This window comes from Poeciliopsis prolifica, unplaced genomic scaffold (genome assembly GCF_027474105.1).
Source record: "Poeciliopsis prolifica strain line A6 unplaced genomic scaffold, Auburn_PproV2 SCAFFOLD006, whole genome shotgun sequence".
Classification (NCBI taxonomy): domain Eukaryota; kingdom Metazoa; phylum Chordata; class Actinopteri; order Cyprinodontiformes; family Poeciliidae; genus Poeciliopsis; species Poeciliopsis prolifica.
Genome location: NW_026562381.1, coordinates 6,010,994 through 6,036,920, shown reverse-complemented (window position 1 = coordinate 6,036,920; position 25,927 = coordinate 6,010,994). Strand labels below are relative to the sequence as shown.

The 25,927-nt window shown below is 38.6% G+C and overlaps 1 protein-coding gene across 1 annotated transcript in view; it reads left to right on the top strand.

The window, feature by feature from the left end:
- The window catches only part of LOC129360484 (ribosome biogenesis protein SPATA5-like), a 110,108-nt gene that overhangs the window by 40,170 nt on the left and 44,011 nt on the right, over positions 1-25,927 (top strand). The window lies entirely within an intron of this gene.

The window sequence follows — 25,927 nt, the reverse complement described above, 5'->3', positions numbered from 1 at the left end:
CTTTGTAGATATTGGTGGTGTCTTGTAACAATAACTGCAAATGTCCTATTTCCATTGAACTTGAAGTCATATTGCAAGATCCTAGCTGACAAGATGGACATGTCTGAAACATGACAATGCTTAAGAGCTGAATATGAATGTATCAGGAGGGTTTGTTTCAAAGAATTTGCACATAAATCTTTGAAGACTCATAAATTTGAAGTTTGTGGGTGCATTGACAGGAGCCTTGTTCATTCAGCTTTAATCGAACTCTAGTCCATTGGCTCAGAGAGTACAGTTTGTTTGGAGAGGTTTGAATTTACAAACAAAGTGATATGAACCAAAAAAGCAAACATTGGTCCTCCTACAAACTTAGGTCTCAATTTAGTTGAAGCATGTGGTATGAATGCATAAGTGAACGCCAAGTGGACCGGAGACCACTCCAAAACCACAAATCGGACTGCAGCATTTTGGGTAAATACGCCAATATAATAAACACGCAGTTTACCATTTACAGGAGAAATGGCTCATGGTCTTTTGCCAATGACACAAGAGAAACTTTACTACTGCTAAAATATAATGGCACTCCATTTTTGTTAAAAGTTAGTGAAGAAGCAAGTTTCACTCAGTTTCTTCTTCAGAGGTTTTCCTGTTGTTTCCTTCAGTGGTTCTTGGTTTTGCACCACCACAGGCAAGGAGGTGAACAGGTTTTTCAAAGGTTTTTGTTGTTTTAACATAGTGGAGTGTGAAAGCGGACTGGACTAGCTGAAAATGTTACAAATTTTGGTCCCCAATTGTGTTACGAGGTGTGAAAACGCTCGATTGAAGACTTTTTATTCTTAGCAACAGCACAATTCAGCTTCCAAATCGTGGTCACAACTCATAAGTTGTCACTGATTCTCCTTAAGCAAACAAGGAGAACATGCTTTTGCTCCAGTTTTAATTTGCTGTTTACCAGAGCTACCTTGCTATAGTTTCAGTTCAGTTTGTAAATTGAGTCGAATAATTTCTGCAGCAACTAGAACTTATTATGAAGTTAATATGGCTTTTCAGACCGCTAGCGATTCCTTGTGACTGTGTAAAACACATCCGCTTTGGGGGAAACGACAAACTAAAATTGTTTACTCTCAAAAAAAGTATGGTAGGAGTCCAGAAGTACAGAGTTTACTGACAAACCAGCTTGTGGGTATGGTGGTGGGATTTCCGGTACATTCTCTCATATGAATACTCGATCTCACGAGTCCGGTGGTCTGTAGAGGGAGGTCGAGTTGGGACCAGTATGTCAGGAAAAAATAGGAGAAGAAGAGTCTTGAAGAGTGATGGAAGTGTTGGTCTTGGTCTTTGTCGTGAATGGCCTGAATTTTGATTACAACATTTTTACAGCACAACTAAGTTGCTAAATGGAAGTGAAATTTAGAATCATAAACATATTTTACCTTCTGGTTAAAAAAAAGTTTAACTGAAATTTCACTGTTACAGATTGTTTTTTTGCCCTTATATGTCCACCTGCAGTGTAAATAAGAAAATGATGGAGATGTTATCAATACCCTCATTTCAGTTTCTATTTACACTTTTTTGTTGTCTCCTTTGCTTCCTTCTCTTTTCCACAGGACCTTTATTTAGTCTCTTATCCACTCATCTCTGTCTTAATGAAATTTCCTGAGTGCTGATCAAAGACGGAGTCTGTGTTCTGTCAAAGAGGAAAGCACAATGTCACGGTGATCTCAGAGCTCCAACTCGGGCTGCTTTCTTTTGTCTTTCATTTCTCCTCCCAGAAAAATTGCACACACTCAGGAAAGGAGTCTCAGTCTAAAATAGCACATCCATCAAAGGACTTTTATACACATTTTCATTGCAGCTCAGGACAGGAACTGGCATGTTTGCTGCTGTTTTATGTAAACTGATAACTGTTCGTTTCATATCCATCAGCACAAATCCCCCCACATGCAAATTTTGGCTAAACCTCTCCTCAAACTCCAAACACAAACCCATTTCTGGCACACTTGTGGAGAGCTGATCCATTGCTGTGGTGGGGGATGACAGCAACTTCCTCCACCTCCATAACTGGTTGCCGTCTCATTTCAAACTCCATTAGTGGTGTGGCAGTTTAGAAACACCCTAAGTGTGTTGTTTCATGTGTGTATTTTAGTAAAAAAATGAGAAAGATGCATCAACAGGAAGAGAAAGAAACACTATTAACAGTAGGCAGGGGGTCAAGCCTCAGGGTGGACAGATGGGAAACCCCCGGCTGCTCTCAGGAAGTGCTCCCCTGCGCAGCTGAGAAATCAGATATCCTCCTCCAGCTCACATCCCCTGCTGAGTGACTTTGTCTTATGTATGTGTGGTTGGTGAGTTTCACGTCATTTGTATAGGAAATATATACAAGAATAGCCAAATGGGCAGCTAGACACCCAGAAACCCCAACCCGGTACACAATATCAGCACTCTGCCATGTTTCACCACCAAGCGGTGGTGCAAACTGATGCTAGAGGCTTTTTCCATGCAGATGTCAGGATATGATGGAGCAAAAGGAAGATTAATGAGACACTTGGGTGTCAATGAAGTCATTGTCAGGTTTTAGTGGCGCAGAGGTTCGTACAGGGACCTTGCCTTTATGAGAGGAAGAGGAGGAAGCCAAGTCTACTTTTAAAAAGCAGATTGGTTGTTCTTGATCTCAACTAGAAATGGTACGTCAGCCAAAACGAGAAAAACAACAACACAGTAATCAGAAATTGTTCCTTTGTCCTCAGACTATAGTTGCTCCCTTTGGTTAAGAACATTTATATCTGGTTCCCTCTGAGCCATGCTGGCAGTAATATGTGCAAAGGCCAGAGAAAATCACATCTTTGTAACAAAGCAAACCTTCATTTGACAATGATTTAAGTCAAATTGAATGATTTATCAATCCAAAATTTACAAATTTTAATAGATAATAATAACAGTGATTTACACAGAAATAAAGCAAATACTACAGATCTGTGTCCTAAAAACAGAGTATTTGATCATAACCAGTTCAAAATGAAAAAAATAAAAATAACATGTTACTCGACTTGCAACGTAATGTCACTCAATTAATAGTGTCAATTAATATATATTTCTGCTTTTTTACTCCCTTAACACACTAGTAATGGACATATATGTTAGTAAAAGCAAAATATGATGTAATTATATTTTAATTATTATTTTTTAATGTGCAAAGGATGTTGGCAGACTCTCTGAAAGTAAACGCCAGAACCCCCTCAAAACTTTCTAGGTCCTCCAGGGTTAGAAATTACTAATCTACTGCATTCTCTTTTCTGGATATCTGTGTGAGATAATGTGCTAAATAAAATGCTTTAGTCTAAAAATGCCCACACCAACACCTCCTTCCACTCTATTAAAAAATGTCTCCTGCATTTCCTCTCCTCTTTTTGTGGCACCAGTCACCCAGCCCCACCTCCGACCTGCCACAGCCAAGCTTTGATGATTGATTAGCACCACTAGGAATATTTGTCCACCCTGTTCAGCAGAGGAGAAAGCCCTGTCACTGTATTTGTAAAGCAGCTATCCAGTGAGCTGGTTGTTGACATGAACACGTAGACAAACAAGAAGTCCAAAAACTACATTTCAACATATTTTCCTCCCTTTGCTGGTTGTCACTGGGGATTCATAGTAATTACATCATTCAAAATCTATGTTCGGATACTTGATCAGTTTCCGCAGGTCCAGATGGAATATCTTATATGGCTCATAATAATGTTGTTCATTTTATGATAGAACACAAAGACATTTGGTTTGCATAACAAAACAATAAAAAAGCAATAAAACTGTCTTCATCAAATTATTATTTTACATTTTATTCTGTTGGTTGTAGAAAACAAACCTTGTCTTCAAATATTTATCTTACTTTATTGTTTACTTTTTGATCTACCGCTTCCCCATCACTTCAGCCACCAGAATCTACTCTGTTAATCCCCTCCTGTGAACAGTTAGAATTAAAACATTTGCTTTTAATGTAAAACCCACTCATTTACATTATTTGTACTATTTTAGTTATATGTCTTATTATGTAATCCATGATTGTGCAGATGAACTGTGCATTGACTGTTCTTTGCTAATTCATTATTTTTTTTTGTTTTGTTTTGTTTTTTACTATCAAAGTCCTTAAGCTAACATTGCTAATATTGCTCCACATGGAGCATTCATATAATAGTGCAGGAGTTTAGCGTCTTGATAAACAGAAGCAGTCAAGGTTAATGGCATTGACTATATTTAGCTCTCCAACCTCCATCCTGACATGTTTTACTCTCTGCACTTTGATGTTAGTTATTCATTTATCTGCATTTTTATCAGATTTCTACCCTGAAGTCTGCTGCTGGTGTTGTAGTGTTGCTTCTGAACAGAAGATGGTGCCAAACCTGACATGGTTCACTTCAAAGAAAAACAGGTTTCTGAACAGACCATTTATAATAATTGTTAGCAACTTTAAAGAAATGTTTTCTGAAGCAAGTGGGAAATGTTCTTCAGTTCAGCTCAGTAAACATTTCTGTGTTTTGTTTATGTTTGTGCCTTTGCAGCTTACAGAAACTTTACATGCCAGTTTATTTTCAATTTTTTTATACCATGTGATGCAATTTTTGCACAAAGTTTGTCACATATTTTAGTCTGACCTCATTTTATGGTCATTTTTGTGATGTTTTATGTCCTTTGAGGTCCTGAAAGTTAGTTTTCAGACAGATGTGAGAGACAAGTCTCATAAAGGTTTATCTATAAAAAAATCTCCTGAATTACAGAGTTCTACTTTGACAAATTATTCAATGTCCTTTCACAAGTTGCCTCTTGATGACACACTTTTTTTTGATGTCAACAAATTTCCAGCATAATTCTTGCTGGATGTTTGGCTACTCTCCTTGACAGAATTGTTTGAGTTTATTTAAATGAGTTGGTAACCTGGCTTTTAAGCATTAACCAACTATGATTTATTATCCTGTTGGTATGGAATTTGTCTTATCATCAAGTTTTAAGAATCAAACCGAGGTGAAGCTCAAGTATTCAGAGGCAGTCTTAAGCTGTTGATACTCTTACTGTTGCGTTTATGGTTTGAGTCCTGGTGATTTGTTGGTTTTCCCCTGACTGGAATGACCTGAATGTAAATGTTTTGACAGGAAACACCTAAAGCAAAACTTATATTTGTCTGTATCCAAGAGACAAATATAGTTTGTCTCATGTTGTGTTTGTTGTGTGCTGGCTTATATGAATGCTTCTGTGATTCTTCCATTCAGTTTGTACATTAAGACTTTTCCTTTCTTCTGAAAGACTATTTTCAACACCCATAACTTTTAAGACTTACCTATTAAGCCTGTCATAAGGACATGCAAGGATCCTTAGAGTTTCCCTGTCTGAATGGCTTTTGTTTTGTCTTTTCTTTAGCATAAACCTCCTTCTGAGCCGCCCTTCCACTAAACAGGAAACTACCCTTAGCAAAAAGAGTGCCTATAAGCCAGCCAGTCAAAACAGGCCATATTTTATTTTGTGCTGGACTGACGTTATCATCTCCCAAGCTTTGCTCTTCTCTCCTGACGAGCCAAGCATGATGGAATCTCTATTGATGCTGTCTTAAAGGATTAGAGCTTATTCACTGTTTTTTCCTGACTGCACAGTTCTGAATAGAACCCTGCTGCCACAGTGCCGGGTGTCCTACTGACGCTGAGCTGCCATTATTATCTGCACTGTAGCTATTAGCGTGTCTGAACTCAGATGGTGTTTTTATTCATATTTCCTTTGCTGAAAAGCTTTTTATCTCTGAATTATTTTACGATATTCAAAGTATTTGGAGCCTCTCCTATGTTTCTAAGATATAGGATACAGATTTCCATTTGTTTCTACTGAAGTGGTAAGAAAAAAGTAGCATTTGGAAAAAAAGAAAAAAGGTTTGTGTGTCTTTGCATGCAAGAAATGGGATACCACCTAGGGATGAGCTCAGAAAAGGTGTGTGTGAGAGAGAGAGAGCGAGAGAGGGAGTGTAAAGGGGGAGCAGGATCCCAAGGCAAGTATCAAACTTCAAGGACTGTATTAGTGTCAGCTTACACATTTGTGAATCCAGTACCACCACAATAAGTCTCCAATCCAATAACATACAGAGCACTAAAAACCTGTATAACCAGACCTTGCTTATCCAAGAGTTATAAGCTTTCTTTCCTTTGGTTTGCTGTCATAATAAAAAGGAAATCTTACTGTTTTCCATATGAGTTATACCTGCATGTCAGATTTTACTAGTTTGTTTTCTGTCCAGGTATTCATCTTTCATCAGGTACTTTTATTTTGCTGAACAACAGTGGGAAAGACATGGGGATGCGAGAGGGAGGTGTGTGTGGAGGGTGGGGGGAAGTTGTGTTGGAGAGAGGGAGGGATAGGAGGAAATGAGGGCTCTTTGTGCTCTGCTACCTGGCAGACATCTCCAGCATGTGTCGTCTTGCCTTTTGGCAAGCTGAGACCACCGGCGCCCTTGGAATGCTCTCAGTTCAGGAAATCTCGTTTATTCTCATAAATGCTGCTCCTAACCCCCCTCTTTCCAAAATACTGCTGAATAGCTTGTATATTTTTTGTCCTTTTCATCTAAGTTTGTCTTTATTTCACTCCAATCTTCTTTCTCTAGTATTTGGTCAAAACACTTTGCTTTCTGTATAAAAAAAACTTTCTCTATGCTTTTGTGGACTCTATTATAGTCAACATGTCTAGATGTCTAAACTAGAGAGAAGGGAGAAAGACATGAAGCAAACTAGATAGTAGGCAGGGAGTTACATCCACATAGTGTTTACATTTTTCAACATCTTACTCCAATCGTGGGTTAAATATCTGACACAAGAGGTTTGTGTACGAATAGGGTCGGATCAGTGCAACGAGAGTTATTGGAAATCATAGCTAACATTTTGGAAACAATAAATATTTTATGCTGACAAGTTAATTTGAAGTTTGAAATAGAGGATGTATAGGATTGAACAGTCTGAATAATAGATAAATATTGAGTTTTTTAGTGATTGATCTACTTGGTGCATCTCCTGTCTGTTGAATTATCATGGAATAGGAAGGAGTCATCACTCATCACCACCAGGATACAGTCAGACCCTCATGCAAAATAGAAGTTGGTCAGGGGGCCAGCTGGGGGTTTCAACAAATAATACCCTCTTTGTATGTTTGAAATATCCCCTACAGAAGCCTCCTGAGCCTGGCTCTCAGCTCTGGGGATCCCAACACCACATTAAGAGCTGCTTACAAGTGGATAAGGTGTAAGACTGAAGGAGGAGTGGAGGGGTGGTGCTGTTAATGTCTCTAAGGCAGCTACAGTGTACCCCCTGTTTTTTCCTGTGATATAAAGCCAGTTTGTGCTCTCGTTTCTGAGCACATCAACAGGTTCAGTGCCGCGTTCAGAGAATGCTTAGACAAATAGGCTATTATTTGCTGCAGTCATTTCAGTGGGGACTGGCCAGGCCAGGGGAGAAATGGGTTACCGCAGTATATCCTTTGCTGGCTTCAGTCGTCTTCATCAGGATTAAGTTACCCATTGAGGACGACCATTTGGCTGTCAGAGCCCGGGTTCTGTTTCGATGTGCTTCTGCTCACTTTTTTTCTGCGCTGAACAGAAATTATTAACATGAGGACTGAGACATCAACGTATGATTAATGTTTAACTTCCTCATGTAATTATATTTCAAACAATAGCATTTCCTCATGAAATTATTGTGGGCCTAAAATATGTGCAAAATACTCTTTGTATACAGTAGATGAATCAAATAGAAGACACTGCATCTTTCTTATGTGTCCTGATTTATATTTAAAATTTTCTCCCAACTTTTAAATGCAGTTCATTTACTGTTTATAGTCATCTCAGACCAAAGGAGAATCCAAGAGAAAAATGTTTGTAAGTCCTATAAAAAAACAGTAAAAAAATGTTGATTAGGCTGTTTTAAATGATTCTGAGAAAGGCAGGATAGTCTGATGCAAGACATAAAAAATCTCCTATATACATTCTCCAGAAGCCTTGTTGGCTTCTCAAAATCACTTGTTTTATTTGGCCAACTCAAAAGTAACTGGTGCATGGTGTAGATTATTGGTGTTTTTATGGAATGTCTTGTTGATTAAACGTTTCAGCACGTGTTAGTATACTTTGTAAAATGTAAAATTTATCAGTATCCAGCCCATATGTGTTAATTTTGCTTTAGCTGGCCAAATTTGTTCATTGGTTCCCACAAATGTAAGCAATGTGGCAACGATTACTGAGATTTAGTTGCAAAGATGTTTATCCTTTGTTTGTTTAGGTAGTGGGTAGTGCTTAACTACATGAGGATAGCGCCAGTGACCATTCCTGACCTCAGGAGTTTCTGCACACTGCAGATGCTTGGCAGGCTAGAGCAGTTTGAATTTCTATTACTATCCATATCCTCTTTGGTTGCTTTGCTAGTGGAAGAATAAAACCATGAGAGGTTTAGTCCATGGAGTTTGCAAATTAAATCAGTTCAGGATTTTTGTTTTTTGAAAGTACCTAATAATAGTTAGCAGAGGTCAGGAAGAGAGATAGAGCAGGTCTTTGGGGCCCTGTGTCCTGACAAGTCTACAAGGACTTGGCAGATGCATCGGAAAGAGGATGATGGCAGGATGTCACCTCATTTCCTCCTCTACAGGACCTGCTTGATGAATGACCGTGTGAAAAGTTTTCTGTTTTTGCGTCTGTTTGTGTATGTTTCTGTTAATAGTGCTACAAAAAGAGGGCATCAGCAATTTTTTTTGTTGGTTCCCACCTTGTCATCTCGAAAGCCAAAGTATTTTATGGCTTGTCAGGAAGTTCCCCGGAGCTTTCACATGTCTGAAAAAAAAGCCTTGACTCCAGTGGGATCGGGGGTTGAACTGGTCGAGGGAATGTCCCACCCATGAAATGCTCTTGTGTATTTATTGTGTCAAAAGGGCATCGGGAGATCCCGTTCTAAATCCTGTTGTCTGAGAAATCAAAGAATTTCTGAGCCTGTCCACTGTCCTTTGGGTCAGTCCCCAGAACTAATCTCTTTCATCTTCTCCCTTACTGGCCGGGAGGGTGAGACGGGTGGCTGTGATGAGGGAGCGCTGGGGTTGTTAGCACCTCTCTGTCCTCTTCCTCCTCCGTTGCCCCAGGGAGAAGTGGCTCAGCCCTTCTTTACTATCCCCTATACCTCCACTGATCCCTCTGCACTGCTTCCTCACCTCCCTCCCTCTCAGCTTGGAGCACAACTGCTTGTTTCCTCCCTCCCTCTCCTTTCCCTCACTGGGCCTCTGAAGTTGGCCTGCCTTCACTTTGGCTTTCCCCTCTTCCTTCCTTCCTCAGTTCCTCCACTAATAGCTCCCTTGTTCCTGGCTAGTCAGGGCTGCCAGTTGAGCGGTCATTCGTGGAAGATTCATTCCCGGCACGGTAATTGTAAACAGACAGAAGAGACAGAGAGGGACCTTCAAACATTTGCTGCTCACAGACAGAAAGCAGAATGGAGGACCTCTTAGCTTTGTCTTGTTCTTGAACTCCTTTATGATTCTCACTTGTGTTGTTTTTGTTTTACCTATCTTTCGCTCTTATCTTTATCATCTTTATTACCTCAACCTACAGGCCTTGCCTCCTTTTCTGCTTCAATCTTTGTCCCTCATCATTCATGCACTGTTTTACATGCATAGACAATATGTGTCTTGTTTCTCCACTAAATGTTGCATGGAATTATGTTATATTCTCAGTTGTTTTCTAGAGCCCAGCTACATTATCAAGTTGCTGTTTGGCCCTTTTAGAAGTGGAATGCAAAGTAAATACAATACATAAAGTACCTTTTCAGAGTAAAAGTTGGATTTTATTGAGGATTTTTTTATGACAGGTTGACACAAAATAAACCACAGGAAAAATTCTGCAGTATTCCTTCTCTTTTGTTTGTTTGTTTCTGTACAAATACAAATCTATTTTGACAGTTTTTGATAAAAATGTGTTACTTAATTTGACCCTGCAATTAACTCAAGTAAAAATGTAAATTGAGTCCCAGCACTAGTGTAAGTATAAAATCACACTAACAATGGTAGAAAATAAGTATTTTTGATCATTTTAAAGTGACATATATTTATATTCTTTTCAACCTATAAATTTCCATTGTTGCCTCAGTGACGAGGAAATGGGTTTGTTAGCTTGAGGAAGCAGTAAACATGAGACAGGATGACACAGTGGGAATGTGTGTGTGTAAGTGAGAATCCACTAGTGCCAGGCAACCGGACCTGTCCCTGACCTCAAGTGATTGCTCCCTGAAGCCCGGCTGCAAGCCGTCAGCAGCGGTTGCTCTTTTCCCTCCTCTTATCTCCTCTTCCTCTGTCCTCATTTTCTCTATTCTTTTTCTTTCCCACACTTATCTCTCCTGCATACTGAAAGTCCAGCAGTAGTTGTTTGGGGAAAAGATCTCCCTGGTGTTATCACACTCGGCGTGTTTTGGAACCAGCAGTCTTTACCCCTTATGTCTGTTTCAACAATCATGCAGTTACAGTTTCCAGCTGCTTTCTGTGCCTTTTTTTCATTTAAGGTCATAGGGGCTGCTATAAACATACAACAGTTTGCAATGACTGTATTATACTCTGTTTTCACTCACATTCGGCTTTTTATTGCATGCAATAAACATGACTGTTGTTTATTGTGGTTGTGGGTAAACATTTGAATTAAGATCATGTGCTTTAATGAAGACATTTTTTAGTGTTGGCAAATTCTCATTTTTCATATAGAAAGTATGAAAAATGTCAGCACTGATCACATTTTCCTGTCCTTATGCTGCTGCTGGACTTTTAAAATGACAAAAATGCAGAATGAAGGCACGTTGTTCTACTTTCTACATACAGTGTGAAATTTGTAAGTAGAGCTGCAGAATATATTGAATGGCAGCCACTGCTGCAGTTTCAATGTTTTCAGAATTGCACTTGCTTGGAAGCAATGTCACATGGTTTGGATGCAGCATTGGATTTACTTTCAGTGTTTTTGTTTTTTTTTTTCACCTTCTGATATGGATCAGAGAGCCCAGAAAGAGACATAGGGCATGTAAAGTAAACCGATACTAGTGAGTAAATTCAGTTTGATCCCAATTGATAATAAAATCATTGAAATATTCAGCACTAATATCCCAATCTATTACAGTGTAGCCCTAAAATAAATATTGGGTATTAAGGCCTAATGTGGGGAGAAAGAAGGAGACTGACTGTTTTCTGCCTGTACTGCCCTTGATTATAGTGTATGGTTTCTTTCAAGACAAACACGGCGCTCCAAAGAGAGCATGGCCAATTGGTCCAAGCCTGAATTGAAGCAGAGGGAAATGGAGAGAAACCAATTAGGAGACGGAAACCACTAATTAAAAGCTGCATGCTCTACAGATTGCATCAATTTTATTTTCTTTAGCAATGACCAGAGCCATAATTTTAGAGCTTGCATGGATGCCAGTTCACATTCCAGGACAGCTGCCTTCTGTGTTTTTGCACAGAGGCAGCACTGTCTGTCTGCACTTCTCCCTTGTTGGCACTTCAAGCTGAGGAATACAAACAAAAAAACACACAAACCGAGAAAAGTTGGAAAAATCCTTGCCATTCAGAATAGATGAGAAACCATTCATTAGAAGTTTACAACAAGAGTCTGTTTGCAGAAATGTTTCCACTTCCTGGATTAGGTTCCTTGGAGTGCCGCCAGTACATTTTGTGTGTTGTGAGTCGGAGATTGCATTATGCTCGAGTGGTTTGGGTGGTTAACCAATACGCTTGCTTTGGAAGGCTGCAGGGAAACGTTGAGCACCTGAGGAAAGCCACAGGGTTTCTCTTGAACAGTGGGCTCACAAAAGGCTTGGGCCTGCACTGGCAGAATGTTGCAAAGTAATGCTGTTTAGTTGGCAGAATGACCCAGAACACTTGTCTTTGGGCTGCTATAGTAAACCCAGGATACACAAGGCATTTTTTGTTCTTTTGTGGTCAAAGCAGACAAGCAGCACAGAAATAGGTATCCAAGTGAGCCAAAGCATCTCTAAACTATTTAAACAGTTCCTTGGCAAATGTTGGAGTGCAATAAAATCAGCTCTTTGGAGAAGTTTTATAGTCTTGAAGACAACATGAAGTAGATGAGATAAGATCTTTATGAGAAATTATTTAATTCCTTTTACTGGTATTGATTTTGTCATCTTCCCGAAAGTAATCCAGGTGGTTTTTGTTGCACCCAAGATATAAAAGTGAGTAAACACAGCAGCAGATGGACACATAGCAAACAGACCCTAAGACCCCATGGCACCATTTGCTTGGGCAGTTGTCCCATTTTGTCAGAATACACAAGTGTGCGCTGACTCCTGTCGTCATTGCTTCCTTTTCAGCAGCACCCACAGTGACACTCCAAGGAAGATTAAGTACTTGAACATTTTTCTTTTTGTTTTTTTTAGATGCAGATAAAAGTCAAAAGAGGAGAAATATATAAGACCTTGTCTCTTTCCTTCCATTCCAGTAATGTTTTTTCCAGACCTCAAATGCTGGAGGTTGACCTTCCTTCTCAAACTGGATTTTTCCTGTGCCCTGCACCTTGGATTTCAGGAAATGTACAAAACAGGATAACACAGCAACATATTTCTTGTCACTTTTTCTTTTCCGAGAAAACACTTGAAGATCTAATGACATCAGCAGCAGAAGCTACCGTGTTTCTCCTTTGTTTGTGTGTTCCTTTATAATTTTGTCAGAGTGGTATTCTAATCTAAGCTCAGTAAAATTTACCATGAAGTGCTACACTGACACTGTAAAACTTGAGCTAACATATATTTTTTCTCAATGGAGCCATCCTGAACTATTCACCCTTTATGTTAAAATAACCTTTACATAATTTAAATGTTATTATAATTGAATAAAAATGTACAAACATCCACCTCATAGTATGAGTACATTTATTGACCAGTAGTCAGTGAAGAAAATTAGATATAACAAAATAATATATTTCAATTGGACAGTACTTACTGATCTACACATTGCACATGATTTTATAAGACAGAGGCAGAAAAATTTTAATCTCCCAAGACTGTCAACAGACGTTAGTCCTCTCTTAGGATAAGTTTGACAGATGTTGTGCCTGGTTTGTTGATTTGGCCATAGGTTTTTCATTGCCCTGTTGAATAATTTCCATTTCTTTGCCACAGACCACCATGTTTTTAATTAAAATTTTAGACCCAGAAGCTAGCACACATCATCCCAGATCCTCCTGCATATTTAATAATATCCCCCATCATGCTTGTACTTCAAGATTCACAGATTTGGGTCTGTATTGCTCTGTTGTCGCCTTCCTTCACGTTTGACAGTTTAGTTTCTTTCCATCTCCATATGCTGAACCATCTCACAAAAGAATGAACTAGTGTTTCAGTAATTCAACTGGTGGCCTCCGTGAGCATTAACCTTAATGTCCCACATTGTCATACGAACTTTAAATATTGAAAACACACATAGAATACACACAGAACATTGAATTTTACATGCTTCACTCCAGAATACATGTACTATTCAACACTTACAAGATCTGACAGCACTTGATGTTCCTCAAAACCAACAAAACAGTTGTTTTTTGAACAAAAACCACAAGGGAATATATAATGTGACAACAGCTTTGGTTTCATCTGACCAGCATGGACAGTTCTAGCCAAAGTCCTAGCTGCGTCTAACAAACTTCTCTGCTTGGCTTGTGTTCTTTTTGGGTATGATGTGACAGACTTACTCTTACCAAACTTTAAAAAATGGATAACATGTCGACAGGATCTATCTCAGAATCCTAGTTATATTAAACTTTTGTTTTTCTGATTCTTCATATGGACATGTTGAAGAACATTGAAAAAGACAAATGAAAAGCCAGTAAACAGGCCTTGTATTACGATTATGTGCTTTGGAGCCAGCTGCCCCCAAGTTTGATGTGACTTGCATGTTGAAACGTTCAAAGCTAACGGTCCCTGAGCTCCTCTGTAATTAGTGGCCAAAATGCCTTGTTTGTTACTGAAGCCAGTATGGGGTTTGCATATTGTTCAGGACAGAGGCTCCATTGAAAAACACAGGAGCACATTTCAACCTTTTCTGTATTCCTTGGCTCTTTTCATTTGAGTGATTTTCCACCATTGGAAGTGGACTGTACAGAGTATGCAATCATTTTATCTCTAAGCAACTCTGCCATGTATTGGATTTTTAGCAGTTATTAACTTCACAAACTTTATGCCAAAAGTGATAAACTCTTAGATATTTAAAAACAGCTTTCCCACCCATTTCCTCAGCACGTTTTTAGTCAGAACGGGTTTCATTGGAACAGCTGGTCACTGCACCTGTCACTATTTTTGGTTTGACCATAACTGTGTTGCATTCATCGTCCTACTTTCCGAGTTCCTTTAACATGTTTGGTTTTTCCTTTTCCACAATCAAGGGGGAATTATCTGTCTTCCGGAAAAAAGAGGGAGCCCACTAATTTTAGATTGACTTGATTGAGCCTTGAGGCCAAAGGGATCAAACCCACATCCGCTGAAAACCAGGGATGCTAATTCTAACCATAACATAGCTAACATATGTTTTGCTCTCCCCAAGCACTGATTTGAAACCTGCTTGAAGCTGTGCTTTGGGTCGGCTGCCTTTTCCACTGCACTCGCTGCGAAGGACCTTTCTTTCTTGTGGCATGTTTTGTGGGTACTGGCCCACCATGTGTATATTTATAGAGCCTGGGTCATGAAACATGTACATAGAATACGTGTTCTTTTCTAAAGTTCTTTCTTAAGCCATTTCCTAGTCCTTTATGTTTTTGTAAGTGTCAATGTAGACATTTTAATATAACATAATTCATTTTCAGGATGTTGAACCTTAATTTAACTGAATTTGTCAGGAACCCTGTGTAAACGTCCTTGTAAATTTCAAGTAAAGACAAGGTTCTATGAAATCCATTAACTTGCCTGAAAAGTTAAAGAGGACTTTATAAAATCCGGAGTATACAAGCAGAGTATAGACTTTTTAATTTAATGACTTCTCTGTTTTTACCCTCCTCTCATCCATGCAGCAAAGCAGAGCTCAAGCTGTAATAAATAGTAGGGCTTTTATTAAGTTTCAATGCTGCTACAGGAGAACATTTTGAGTTAATAAATCCATTGTTTATGCCTTCAACTCCACAGTCTTCAAATTTAACCAATATGAGCAAACACAATTGTTCAATGACAAGAAAAACGTGTAAACTCCTCCGTTTATGTGAGCTCTGAGATCTTGGAGATATACATTGTCTTCCACTGAGTCCTACATGACGTACCCAAAGTCTGTTAGGTTTTACCTGCAGTAGAAAGGCTTTTGTTCCGGTGCACAAAACCTGTGTTGACACCAGACATTTTTGGGATTTCATCTGTCTGACACATGTTGGTGTTTAATATTGCAATGCTACAGACAAATAAAATCAGCATTAGCTTCAGAGAGAAGCATCGGTTGTTGCTTATTTATATATGGAAAAAGCTTGAAGGCAACTTCTAAACAAATGGTTTTACAGGTTCTCAGGTTGAAACAGTCAAAATTCCTATGAATGAATGCCCCAGCTAATTCAGCCTGAGGGATTAATTAACAAGATAAATGTTCAAAGTTTTTGACAGTAAAGTGAAAAAGAATTTGAACAAGTTTGGCTGATTTAGAAGGGTTGCCAGAAAGAATTTGTTATTTTTTTTTTTCTAAAAATAATAAGACGAATATTGAACCTGGCTTACAAAGTGGATTATGAATGAATTAGAAGACTTCTCTGGCCAGAGACCAAAGTGGAGATATTAGTTCTTGGGAAAACATTTGGTTTGTACCTAGAGTGAGAATTTCAACAAATGTTGTGGCTTTTTTTTTTCATTGTGGCCTTCAGCTGTGGAATAGTCTTCCAGAAGACCTATTGGTAGCTGAGAGTTTGCAATTTATATTTAATTGACTAATATTATATTATTTTGCTGCTTTTTAAGTTATTGATATTCCGAGAGTCAATGTTTTTCCTTTATTGTAGGTAGAGATTCAAGACGGGAGGTTAATCCACAGCTTTGCATCACTCATTTGATAATGAATTCACTGTTTGTGAAAACTTAGATATAAGCAAAAAAATAATCGTTGCCCCAAACTGCAGCATGTCAGCATCTAATAACAGACATTCAATAATCAAGCAGGACCGTCCATTATCAGAGGTTTGTCATCAGAAGCAATCCAGGGATTCTCCAGGCATAGAATGAAATGCATGACGAATGGCCAGCCTCCTACTCTATCTTTGGTGTCTTTAAAGGAAGCCTAGTAATAATGCTGGTAGTGGTCTGTCCCCCAAGGCCTGCTGTGGAGATGCTTAGCTGTAGCTGACCATTACTTACAAAGACAACCTTAGGAAGAAGGCACTTGGTGTAGATGCCAGAGGAACAATCTCCACTCCCTTGCACCAGCCCACCCATTCAGACTAATGGCTCCAAGCTAAATTCTGATCCACAGCTGGTTGGAGCCCAGAGGCCATTCTCAGCTCCAAATCTGGCTTGGTGTCGCCACTTTTCCTGTTCAAACTTACTGATACTATAACTTGCCTTGCTGAAATTTCACCACGTGTTTATTGGTTGAGGGGGATTTGATAAACATGGGTTTCAGAGACTTTTGTTGTTTTTCTTGGGGGAAAATGGGAGGAAGTCACTGCATATATCCTGCAATTTTTAAACTGCAATGCACAGTTGCTCTCAAATGGAAAACAGTTTCATTAATGACACTTACAAATCCTATTTATGCTTTCCTGAAACGACAGAGCTGTTAAACACGGATGTTTACCTCTAAGCTCCTATTAGCTGCCTGCATGCCTGTATGCCGTGCAGCAGCCGGGGCTTTTAAGCTTGTATATTTAGAGTCTCACAGACAGGAGACTTTTCAGGCGCCTGATATTTATTGTTTGCAAGGCGCTATAAAACAATGGGTGTTTGTGGATCGGCAAAGGCAGGAAGTATACAGGATCCTTTCTGGAAAATACACATAGCCAAGTCACTTCATTAGTCTTCTCTTGTACAGGAGCATGAGAGAGATTTAACACAATCATAGTCAATAAGGGAAGTCAACTAGCAAAGTGTGAGCCACTATTCATTATTGCAGATACTGAGTATGCTGCGGGTTGAGCGAGCAGTCTTGTGTCATCTGTAGAGTCTTCCTCAATCCTTGTGGCTTAGTCACCATCTGGCCAGTGTTTCCGTGCTAAAGCTGTGAGATGAGTAGGCTCTAATTCCTACACACTAAAGCATTACCGTCTGTCCAGGGCCCACAGAGACAAGATGGTCGCCAGGTGTCTTCCTGTCTTCAAAGTGTCGGTGTCGTTAATCATGCCCCCCCGCCCCTTCTTCTTTGTGTCTCACATGTGTTTTATTTTCCCGCACTCTTGCCACACATACTCATCTCTTAATCCCCATTTCTTTATTTTTCGACGGTCTGTCACCCAGCTGCATTTCCTGCGGGGTTTATTTACAGTTTGGGCCCAATTGGAACCACATTGGGGAGCGGGGTGCCATCCTAATGAATTCACTCTGATCCAAGTTGGTGCGTGGTAGATAGCAAGACTTTCTGAGGATATAGCCCTGTCTGTTCATAGTTAATGGCGTTTTTTTGTTTTCATGTCTCCGACTTTGTTTTTTATTCTCACCATCTTCAGTCCATCAGCTTTTTCATAGAGAATTTAACTTTTGTACCATGTATGTATGACTACCATGTATGAGCAAAACTACATATCCCCCTGGCCTTTCATGGCTTCAGTAAAGTACTCGTCTAGCTTTATAAATGTAGAACTGGGGAGCGGCTTAAAATCTTTGCCAAATCCGTTTCAATTTACAAGCCAGCAACAATCCAAGCTATAAGTTAGTGGGGGAAAATAAGTATTGAATACGTCATTTCTAGTGAGGCTATAGACATTAAATTTACACCAGATGTTGGTAACAAACCAAGTAATCCACATATCTAAAAAAAAATCTACTCAAATTCCCCTGTAAGTCAAGTTATTTACTTTCAGTAAATTAGAATACAACTAAAGAGTTCAAGTCAGAAATTCAATACAGACTGATGTTTTCAAGCCTGTATTTATCCGAATTATGGTGATTTTCCGCTTGCAGCTAATCAAAGCACAACATTTGGGATTATAAGACATCAGAAAAATACATATATATACTTCCAATACTAAAATGTTGGCTTGATTATAAGTATGTTTAACCCTTGCTTAAATTTTTTTTTTTTAATCTTAAAAAATGAAATAAAAATCTTTCTAAAATACTTTGTTTTATGTCTGTATTGCTTGCTGAGAATTCAATAACAAATACTGAAACACAACCCACACAATGATATTCCCACTTTGAAACTTAAGTGTTGGTGTGGTGTCTCAGAGATGATGTCCAATGTCATGTTTGTAATAATATCAGTTTTTATAAGATGAGACAATATTTTCTCAGTATTTAATGGACTTCTCCAAATGATCCTCAGTAAACTTAAACAAGTTACAAAATACTTGTTTTTCAGCTGTGGAGTCTTGTGATTTTAGTGTGACTGGAGGTCACTTCAGTTTAATGCAGTTAAATCTTTGTTGTGTTCATGAAAAAATGACATCTTTTAACTTTGGTTAATTTTGGAGGTATTGATAAGTCGGTGTCCCATGCCTTGTTGACAACCTAGAACCGTGAAGAACTAGAAGACAAAGGGGGAGAGTTAATGTCAGTTCTACTTTTCTGAGCTTTTTATCATATTATAACGTTTCCTCATCAAAAACTTACCCGGCGTGTTGCTTTGATTCTTTCATGCATGTTTGAGAAATCCTTGAAGGCATCAAATTATGAAGCTACAGGCAATACATACAGCATTTCTATAATAACTGAAGGTAACATAGTTACTTAATTGTACAATTTTATTGCATAATGTTCCTGAAAATACTTAACACCACCCTTTGGCTTGCACTCAAAAGGCTACCATTGCTTCCAAATACTGACAGATTTTATTTTCTTGCTTTCTAGTTTTTTGACATCTCCTTTACTCACATCTTCAGTATTTTCATTTTGTCATTACTCTCTTATACATAATTTATTAACTTATTTGTTTTGGTGCCTTTGTGTGTCGGTTACGTAGGACCCATTACAAGTATTTTGTGCTGTGACGCAGAACTTTTCACCGGTTTGTGTTCAGGGAGATTTGTTTTAGTCATGAAGATGTGCACATCCTCCATGTGAACTCTGGTTCTTTGTAGTTCTTGTCAAGGTTGAATCTGTATGTTTTTTTCAGCTCTTTTGGAATGTAATTTGCCACATTTGCTGCCAAGGTCTGGTTTCATTAGCGGTGCAGAGGGTGCACTTTTGATGCCCTCAGTGACGCAAGCTGAATGGGTAGAAAAAGAACTCTTTCCTTTGGAAAAGCACCAGAGGGACTATTTCTGTAGCTTTAAATTGTTAAAAGGGGGGACTGGGGCAGAGAGAGGAAGGAGAGAGGGGCGGGGGGGGGCAGCATTCGGTTGTGAGCAGCAGACCGTTTCACGTGCCAGATCTGTAATGCTTTCCTCCGAGCTGGGAGCTGGCTGAACTCTAGGCCGTGGCGTTCCGGGAGAGGAAGTCCCAAGCCTGGGGAGTTTCAGACATCCTGTTTTCGGAGTGCCATTGGCCAATATCAGAGCTGTTGCACGCCACCTGCAGACTGCAGGATCACATCTACCAAAATAGCAAGGACAGCAGCCAAACGTCATGCAGTTGTTGGGTCTCAGAAGCTGCCTATCATTTAACAATCCATAGTTCAGATTGTTAAATGTAAAAATAATCACTAATTAAATTTTTCTTCCAACTCAGTATTGTATGAGGATATCATTCAGAAGTAGTTTTTTTCATCAACATTTTATAATACGATATATGTTTTCATCTTTTTTGTCATATTCAAAATGTTTTGTATTTAAATGAAAGAATGCACCTAACAAAATTTCCTGATTCACGTCTAACAGTTATGTAACTAGAGAATGTATCTTCTATCAGTACGATTCAGCTCTTTGTCAGGGATCTGATGTGATGTAACAGCATGTTTACTTTATGACCAGCTCTTTCTTGTTGAAGACCCCGGGAGCTAATGGGTCAGGAAGTTTGGGAGATATAGCACTTCCTTGATTGTTGCTATTTAGTACAACAGGAAGAGGTCTGTGTCAAGCCCCAGATCATTTATTGATCAGCTAGGTGTATTTAGCCTGCCTCTTATTCACCGGTCCACATGGAATCAGGTCTCTCCTCTGCAAATGGCTCCTCTGTATGTGACCTTTATCTCACGGTACTGTATTTTGGTCACATTGAACAATGTATTTGTTTCTTGCAAATTTTGCATAAAACGCTAGCATTTAAGCAATGGCAAAAGCAGAAATTCATGTGAATATTTTACAACTTTTTTTCTTGCAGTGTTTCTCATACATTATTACACACTTTAAAGTGCGTGAAAGAAAATGCTGTGGTGTCATAGAGCTGTGGGAGACTCATCTGGCAACCGTTAACTGGACAGAATGGCCCTAAATGCTGAGGGGGCTAAACTTCTAACCCCAGGAAAACACCAATAGACCCTGGTGGGCTAACTTCAAAGGACCAGCACATCAAACAAACCCAAGAGTGTAGATGAAAAAAGTTGAGTATTAACCCTACCATTTGTCAGTTTGCTGATTTATATACATTGTGTTCCCATTAATAGATTTTTTTTCTTAGCAGACCACAGGGTTTATGCATTACACTTAACAGTAGGTGTGGACAGTGTACATGCAGGCTATTTTTGCTGCTGATATGTTGCAACATTTGGACTAAAGTCATATTTAACATTGCATCTCATGTAGTTTCTTCATAAAACTAAAAATTACAAGAAACATCTGTATGTTTTATTATCTATCTTCAGCTCCTTTATATCTTTATATACCCCTCTCCTTTCCCATCTGCACCTCCCTCCAGCCCTGACGCTAGCTTGTCTGAGTGGCCTTTTGCCATGCATTCCTCCCTTCCCTGTTTGGCCTCTGTCTCAGGAAGTGGCCCAATTAGTGCATAAACACCATGGAGGAGATGAGGAGGCGGGGGTTTGGGTTTCAGGGGGTTAGTACTGCTGATGGTGATGGCGGTGTATAGGGGCTCCAATTACGTCTGTATGGACGTTCGGGACCATGGTATTGCATAGAAACTCATGCCCCCAATTTACTCTATATGCCAATGTGTGGTGGTGTTGGAAATCTTTGATGGAGGGAAAACTAAACGTGTGAGATTCAAGTAAAAAACCAGGAGAGCAATGATTCTCCAATTTTTTATGTCAAGTTTCCAAGACATTTTAAAACACAGCTATAACAGTGGGTTATTTATTAAAAACGTGTTTTGGTTTATCACAAAGACATAACAAATTAAAAAATATATGTTAATGTGAACTTGTATCTTGTTGCTGAGGTCTCTAAAAGCCTGAGAGGTGTAGCAGTTAGCACTGGGCACCAATGCTAGCATGCTAATGTCATGGCTAACCATAGCATTATCATTAAAACCTGTCAAGTGTAAGATCATTCAAACATTAAAACTATGTAACTGGTTGATGACGTAGTGAGAATGTTGAGTGTAAATTGTCACTTTAATAACTAAATATTGCATCAAGGATAAAGTCATTGAACCAAACACATTTACAACTGCCAGTACAATAACTTTGAAAAAAAAAATCAATGCTAAATCAGAATAATGTTTTGAAGAAAGGGCAGTCTCACATTTTTGTCTCATTAAAAGGAGTGAACGGATACTGCACACTGTTATGATCAGGTTTTTAATGCCCTCTGACAGAAGAACAACAAATTACTGCTGTATAGAGCACCCTTTCTCTTGATATAGTCCAGCGCCAACTGATGTGACAAGTTAGCACCAAATAAAGTTTAGTCTAAATCAGAGGCCAAAAAGTTCAATCTGCTGTCCTCAGATCTGAAAACAATAAATTTACCAGGTTTGAAATGGCTTGTATAAAACAAGCAAAGCACAAGTATATGGATCATCCAGCATTTGTATTTCCTAGAGAAACATAATCAGGTTTGTTTACTTATTTTTATTTATTTACATCCTGTCAGACCTCTTTGTACTTTCATTCACACTATGTTTGTATGTCTACTGCAAGTCTCTTACTTTTCAGTTTGCAGAACTATATGTGCTTTTTGTCAATATTAATACAATTAAAAAATGACATGTTCTTCTTTGCACTCAAGTCAATTTGCCTGATGGAATTTCACTTTCTCTTTTTGGCATGTTATTGTTTGCCTCAAGTGACGTATGCTCATGTATCTGCGGTCAAAACTATTTGTTGAATGAGTTCTACAAACTGTGTGCAGTGTAGCCTCAGGACAGGAAATGAGTTATCTGCAAAACAAGCATTCCTCATTAACCTTTTTTGATGATCAACTCAAGCCAAATATTTTATAGCAAAGAGCCTATCTAGTTTTATTTTAAGAAGTTGCTTTTGTTAGAAAATTTGCACTTTTTTAACTGCTGTTTCATGTTGTATAAGCATGCAGTGCACAGTATTTGTAATTCCTCTTGCTGCATTTTTCTAATACCAGAGTTGGTGGGTGTATTCAGTTGTAATAAGTTGTATATTTTCCATCTAAATATAATTTTTGTAAAGATTTCTATATGGGAGATTTATCTGGTGCAGAAGTACAGCATGCCTTGGAAAAAAAATATTCACACCCCTTAAGCCTTTTGGCATTTTGTCACACCAGTACTTTACAAGGCACTCTAGTTTGTGTATATAGTCCACCTGGTTACAGATTTTCTGGTCATTTGGTCGCAGAGGAACAGTCAACCCTCATTTCCTGGTGCAAATGGGGAGGTGTACATATGTCACAGCCCTGGAGGATAAGCGAGCCTGGTAACCATGAATTCACCTGTGGAGGGACAGATTAAACTCTATGACCCCAAATAAAAAAAAAAAGCAAAAAACAAAACAATGTCCACTTAGTTTGAGCTGATTGACACTTACTAAAGGAAACAAGCTTATTTAATTCTCTTTAACTTAATTTTAAAAATTGGGATGTTTTAATCTTGCCTTCTTATCAATGAAGTCATACAGACAGATGTTTCTTGTAATTTTTAGATTTATGGAGAAATGGGTAAGCATCTGTACATGAGATGAAATGTTAAATATGACTTAAGTCCTTGGTATTTCTCAGGTTTCTTGTGTCCCCTTTTCCTCACGTTTCCATCACTGGGGATGCTCACAACAATGAGCATAAATGGCTGTTTATCAATGATCATACGTCAGTATTCTCTCTGTATCGGGATGAATCTTAGGTGGATCATTCTCAACCGCCTTGAGGCGTGATCTCCAATTTGGATTCCGCACAGATGTTTCTGTACACTATACCAGTGAATGGTTTCCATTGGTTCTATTGCTTCCCTGCTTTGTGGTTCTTTACTGTATGTGTGCAGCAGAGCAGTATTCCATATGGCTGTCATTGGGGATGAAATACTTTGGGTAGACTCTCTGAGAAGCACAGAAATACCAACGCGAACTGGAAAAGCAGTTTAGATGCACTTCTTTTCATGCAGTGCACAGTTAAAATCTGGGGCTCAAATGGACTTCATTGAAACAAGGGACAGCTCAAATTAAGTTTTGCTTTGCCTGAATTTTCCAACGAAAGATTTATTAAAAGTGAAGCTTTGGTTACTTTTAAAAAAAGAATATAAGTATGGTTATTGATGTACTAAGCCTCAGGAAAGGGGCAAAAAGGCTGAAATGGACAAATGACGTTTTAGAAATGTTGCTGAAACCAAGCAGCTCACAGAATATAAGACAGTAAGTGTTATATTATCTAAATTGCATGAACACAAAGCTTGAAACAAGATCTTCCAAATTACACATCTCAGTGTTTGCTACATAAATAGTCATTTCCGCACACAGACCCAAAAACGAGAAAAAAAACATGCCTCCCACTGAAAATGGGATTCCAAGCTGTAAAAGTCAAGCTATTCCTGGTATGCACCACTTTCCACCCCAGATATATCACATATTTCACTTCCGTTCCTGTTTTTCTCTTCCTCTCATTCTTGACAGACAGTAAAAGCCACCTCTAGTCAAACTGCAAGCTGCAGGATTTAGTCTGACAGACAAATTGCAACTCTTAAGACTGGGACGGCTTGCCCGTTGTCATTGCAGCAGTTGAAGCCTCATGCATGCACACACACACATAGTGGCCCACTCCCAGAGAGATTTACAGATCCCGAAGTGCCGCAGAGTTACAATACAGCTGAGGCCCACTCTGATGATGGCCTTCGACAGAGAGAGGCACGTTGGGCCCTGGGTTAGGGGCTTTAAAATATTTTGAAGTCATAAATACTTGAAATTGCAGTAAAGCTGTCACAGTCTTCCTGAAGCAAACATCCACTCTTATAGGAACACACTCATTCAGATGGAGCATATTTGAAGGTGTCATTAAGAGCTACAGAAATAGGAACCATATTATAAATGTTTTTACTTTGCAATGTCTTGCTTTTTTATTTGGGTTTCTGTGAAACATCTGTGGCATGCATGGGTTGGAATACAATGTACAACCTTCTACAACTTCCCGTTTAGTCCTTCGAGTTTAGGGGACACACTGACCTGCTCACTTCAACCTTGCACAACTTTGCACTCCTTTTGTAAAATATATGTGTGAAGTTTTTTTATGGAAGTTATATTAATTTTATCCACTTATTAGGGCATTTAAATTTATATCCACTAAGTACATAATAAAATAAAATTTGATATTAAACAAAAAGGTTCATCATAAAACACAATAAATGTATAAAATACTATTGTTTATTCGTTTAGTGTCCCAACAATGAGTAACAGATGTTGCTGTGATACAGAAGGTCAGCATAGTGAGAGGGTGAAATTCACAATATTGTTTTCTGTACATGAAAACATAGCTTGATGAATAAATCGCTACATTCAATGTTTATTTAAGAGTGATTTACTGGAATTACAAATGATCTAATTAAATAGTTACATTTATGATGACATCCCAACACTTACAATCATTTATAAATATAAAGTCCATAAAATAAATAAATTTATTGACATGTTTATTCACTTGAATGCAGACATTAGGGACATGTTGGACATCTATTCACATTATTTATCCCAATGGATCAACGATTCCCCATAGCTGACTTGGCCTGCATCATCCTGTGCATGCAGGCTGCTGCCTACTGATGGGTAACAGCGATAGCTTTAACATATATGGATGCCAGGATGGGGGGCCTTAGAACAACATCCTGACCCTTACAGAAACTTTCTGAGAACAAGAGAAAGACCTTTTGTTCCAGCCGATAACATACTGGTACCTGTACTGAAGTGTGAAAGGAACGTGATCACATGAAGAGCTGCTCACTGGGCTGCTGGTGCTCAGGCCCTGATTTCTTCCCTTTGAAGCTTTGAGAACAAAAGCATTTTCTGCTTGGTTTTTTGTTGTCTTCTTTCTTTACTTCCTAAATTGTGACTTCAGTACAGATAACAGGACAGAAGGGTCCCTATGGGTGGCATCTTACGACCAACCCTCACTATTAATCTTGCGTCATTCGGTCACTGTTTTTATGTTTTCAGCATTAAATATTAAATATTTGTTTGCTTGATTTCTGGTATCAATTTTATAACAATTTTATAGCAAACTGAATGTCGATTCACCAGACATCTTTGTTTCATAGTTGGTTGCTGCATTATGTTATTATTGTGCAAACCATTTTGAATTGGTTTGTTTCTTAAATGTGCCGTACAAGTAAATTTGACTTAATTTTACAGGTCCAATTTGATCATTACGGTTCAATTAAAAATAAATACATTCTCTTTTGGGTGTACAGTCTGTCATCTGTCTTAAGAAATTTTAGAAAACAGCTGCAAATACTGAACTGTGAAAAGGTCCACTGAATGTAAATATTTATTTTTGTCAAAACTC